At 37.4% G+C, this 4,878-nt stretch overlaps 1 non-coding gene across 1 annotated transcript; it reads right to left on the bottom strand.

The window, feature by feature from the left end:
- Positions 1-4,554: 4,554 nt before the first annotated feature.
- Positions 4,555-4,662, bottom strand: LOC118343914. Its single transcript, XR_004797701.1, has one exon. It is a non-coding gene; the product is annotated as a small nucleolar RNA R71 (small nucleolar RNA).
- Positions 4,663-4,878: the final 216 nt, after the last annotated feature.

A 4,878-nucleotide genomic window follows, 5' to 3' on the forward strand; every position in this document is an offset into this window, starting at 1 on the left:
TAGGCACCAAAACACACGTTTGGTTATAACATCCAAACGTTGCGTTTTATACAGTTACTAGAAAAACGACAACTAAATAAAAGAAGCCCATAAACGACTGGCCAGTCCCCTAATTACTAAACGACACCATGCATATCTCCAGGAATGATGCCGTCTCAGTTGGGTTCATAACAATTTCCCCTCCTTTAAAAAATATTGTCCTCAAGGTTAAGAGCTGTGATACAATTCTATGACCAAGTTTCCAATCCCTTCTGAAAGAGGCGGCTAATGGAGCCAAGAGAACATAACTCAAGGTCCATTCCTTCCCAACGTTATTCCTTGATAAGCTACCAAGGTGTCCCAAAGCTGGTGGGAGAACATTGTTATCATGTCTAACAATGCTTGACTTATATGGTATCCAATTTCCCATACTTGAAAAGGTGGATATTGATAGAGAGGAAAATTTGACTTTAAAGACCCACCTTCCCCATAAAAGGTTGTATTAGGCTGTGCTGTAGCTGACACATCAATCATCTTCTGGAAATTAATGGGATATTCTGACACTTTTGTAAGTAAGCTAATATAAGTTTTAAGCTTATCAACATCTACAAGGACTTTTGCAAGTACTTCTTATTCAGTAGCAACCCTTTCATTTGACTCACTTCCAACCCTTTCAGTACTCAAACTGAAATATTGTTGGACCTATTTTAGCTTCCCATCCACAACAGATTTCTATTTTGATGGTAATATTTCCACAGAACTATCAAGACCCTTCCAACCTTGACCAAAGAATGAATCCTCACTAGCTTTCTCCAATTTATCCAGAGCAGAATTCCTAAGCTTGTCTACTTCATCTTCACTTACCTTCTCATTTGCAGAGTCTTCTACCTCTCCTTTGGCTTCTCCATTTGGTCTCAAACTTGAACAATAAAATTCAGAGATTCATTAACTTCTAGCACCTCTTCAGTGTTCAAGTCACAATACACTGTAATCAGTATCGAGAATGTCGTTGGGTCCATGCACCCCTTCTCAACATTATCATCTGTTGTGTCCCATTTTACAAAGCTACCAAAAATTGTCCAAACAGATAACCCAAGTAAGATTGATAAGATGACCTTGTCAGTTCTTAACCATTTCTCAAGCATTTCCTCAAACATGTTCTCTACTCTACCCACCTTCCCATGCTCAGTTACTTTCGCAAGAGAAGTGTACCTTGCATCATCATTGAGAGAAGGCCATTCGTGGGGAGGCTCGGTAAGGAACATTTTGTCGAGCTTTATTAACATCTTTGCCTTCTCATTGTTCACATGAAGTGCACACAAGATCATAATGAGGTGGAAGAATGCAGTGAATGATGAAACACTTTTCAACCAATCAACATAAATGTTGAAAAGAACCATTTGTGGCTCTGTAGCCTTCAGAATCAAGTCACCAACCTTCTCAATCTTCAAGCATGCCTGGAAAGGAAGCTGTGGCTCACTTCCTTTAATAACTATGTCGGGAAAGTCAAGCAAGTGAACCTCCAAAGGATCCAATATTCCTTTACGAGTCACAATAATTTGCTTTGGTTGTTCTTCAACGGGTAAAGACTGGAAAATGACAATGCTGGGACTGACTGGTCTGTTGCTGCAAACTTTCCTTTTTCCCCATTGGTTCTTATGAATAGAGCCCAGTCCCCCATTCACCCCAAGTACTCGGTTCTCCAAGTTGGGTTTACTTATAAATTTCAAAATATATTTATTCAAGCTTATTATGAATTGGCTTGTCCTTGGCTTGTAAGATACTACAAACATAGTTTGGGTTACAACAACGTGAGATGTAGTTGCAAGCACTCCAAAGTGCATGCTCTAACTTGAAATCACCGATGATGGCATGCTGCTCTGTTGACAGGCCAGACGCCTCACCCCCAAGCACAACTTCCCATTTCCTCTCCTCATAAATACAAAGGAGTCCCCAACAGCTACTCTCTTAGATGTCACAAAAACACTCCCTCTCGTACATACATGAACTAGGTAATCTCTTCCTCTATCAAAGCGTTCAAGAATCACTTTTAGTGGTAATACATCAAACAAATAGTGAGCCAAAAAATTCTTACTTCTCAGGTATGTCTCCTTCTCAAAATAAAAAACTATGACATTCAGTGCATGCACAGCCACACTTACAGAATGCTGATTTGAGAAAATGATGAAAGTGAATGGTTGAGACAGGTGGTGGTGATGTGGCGAGGGCACCTTTGCCGTATGGGAATGTATCGGTGGCTGATTGTGCTCGAAATTTTTTTGATCAATTGACTCTATTAGTTTCTCCCCTTTGTCTGTCGTCTCTTTCCCCTCCTCTACAAGTTCATCTTCATCTATCGATTCATTTGCCATTTGTAGCACGGAGTTTTGTATTTCTTTGGTTGAATCCGTAGCTCCCTTTTCTACTCCCTCCTCTGCAGCTTGGTCTTCCCAGACCAAGAAGGATTCCTCAACTTGTTGCTTGAAAACCTTGTAATTTGCGTGCATTCGATTGAGTAATTCTGTGATGCGCAACAATTTTTCAAGAACCTTTTCCATCAATGGCTGCAAATTTACTTGCTGATCGTTGAAGGTTATTTCATCCATGGAAGAATTGGTGGCTCTAGATATCAATTGTAATGAACCCAGTGAAAAGAATATTAATATAGACAATAAAAGAGAATCAAGAACAAGGAAGAGAATGATAAGGGCTACGCCTTGAGGTATTCGAGGTCTCCAATTCCTCTCAAAAGAAAACAAGAAACATTCAGAATATTTTCCAGATGCCTCTCCCTCTCCCCCTTTATGCGTTATATTGGCATTTCTTTGTAACTAACTCTTGTAATTGATAAACTAATAGGCCTATGCACTAGCAAGATAATAGACACCAAAATGCACATTTGGTTATAACATCCAAACGTTGCGTTTTATACAGTTATAGAAAAACTACAGCTAAATAAAAGAAGCCCATAAACGACTGGCCAGTCCCCTAATTACTAAATGGCACCATGTAGATCTCCAGGAATGACGCCGTCTCAGTTGGGTTCATAACAAATCCGGTCATGCCAACCAAACTAATTGTAGAATTTAGGTGCACGATATTACATTAGACCAGGCAATCAAAAGAGTTTTCTTTTAGTTTTACGGCTTCAGTTTAAAGGAAAAAATCAACACGTAAAACTTTGGATATTTTATAATTTTTCTTACTACAAGAGAATGGATTTTCTGGGACAAGAAGTTTTGTCCCAAAAAATACCATTTTGGTCTAAAAGGACTTTTAGAGATGAAAATTTTCTGTCTCTATTTTGTTTCAAAATGTTTGTCTCAAAAAGTTTTTGGAGACGAAAAATTTTTTGTCTCAAAAAATACTTTTAGGGACGAAATATGGCCGACACATTCGAATGAAAATTCTTTTTTGGGACAAAATATTTTCATTCCAAAATACTATTCGAACTGAACAAATAATGTTCGAACGGTCGGGAACCTGTTCGGACGTTATGGAAATTTAATTCGAACGACATGAATTCGAACACGTCGATTAGTGTTCGAACAAAAAAAAACAAATTTGATCGAACATCCTTGACAGATTTTTGAATTAAAAAAATTTGTTCAAATGTTTAGTCCGATAATCTCTGTTCGAATGATTTGTGATACATTCGAATGATGACAAATGGGTTCGAACATAATATTAGGTGTTCAAATGATTAAACATGCAGAGTGTTCAAACCGATTATTACTCTATTCGAACTCGAATGACAATTCTCAATTCATTCGAATGGTTTTTTATTGATTGTTCGAATGACAGTGAAAATTTGTTTAGAGGAAATAATTCGTAATTTACCATTCGAACTAATATGTTGCATTTGAACTGTAATCATGATACTATAAACTATAAATTCAAAATTAAAAAACTAATTTTAAATATTATAAGTAAAACATCACAATTGTTCAAATGTTGCATCAAGAATTGCTAGATAGGTTTTTATTTCAGCAATTTGTAAAGACGGTAACTTCGTTCCCAATTTTAGCTTGTTGCATTATTTTTTTTTTCTTACCTTTCATAGTATTTTTAGTTTTTAGTCTTTTCTTATCTTGCATGCACAGATATAGAGACACATTAGGTAGATTTGCTTGTAGGCCTGTGGAAGAGTCAAAATCAAATTTTTTAAATTCTTTATTTGACAATTCATCTAGTCCCGAAGAAATGAGTGAACACGAGGATCAGAACTCTTCATGATTATCTCCACCCTACACGCACAATCACACCATCATGCATCATGTTTCCAGCTAATACTCACCGACTGGATTTTAAAACAGGGATGATATAGTTACTTCCTACTTTTCATGGCTTGGAAAATGAAAATCCATATGTGCATATTAGGGAGTTTGAGGAAATAGTTGCAACTTTTCATAGTCAAAATGCAACTGATGATGTTGTGAGACTTAAGTTCTTTCCTTTCTCTTTGATGGATAGAGCTAAGAGTTGGATATACTCACTGAGACCCCGATCTATTAGGTCATGGAGTGAGATGACTCAAGTCTTCTTTAATAAATACTTTCCCCAACATAAGACCAATGCATTAAAAAGGCAAATCTCCACCTTTGTACAAAAGGATAGTGAGACTTTGTATCAGTCTTGTGAGAGATTTAAGGAATTGTTAAGTATGTGTCTTCACCATGGGTTTGAGAATTGGCGCATAGTAAGCTAGTTTTATGAGGGACCACCTAGAGAGCGCCAATTTGTGGAGAGATGTGTAATGATGAGTTCTTACAGAAAGATCCTGATGAGGCCATAAAATACCTCAATGAGCTTTCTGAAAAAGCTCACAGTTGGACTGGACCTAGTGCTACTGAGGGCACAAATAGATCATGACCTGCAGGAAACCCAAATGGTGGTGGA

The sequence above is a fragment of the Juglans regia genome, chromosome 11 (genome assembly GCF_001411555.2).
Source record: "Juglans regia cultivar Chandler chromosome 11, Walnut 2.0, whole genome shotgun sequence".
Taxonomy (NCBI): Eukaryota; Viridiplantae; Streptophyta; class Magnoliopsida; order Fagales; family Juglandaceae; genus Juglans; species Juglans regia.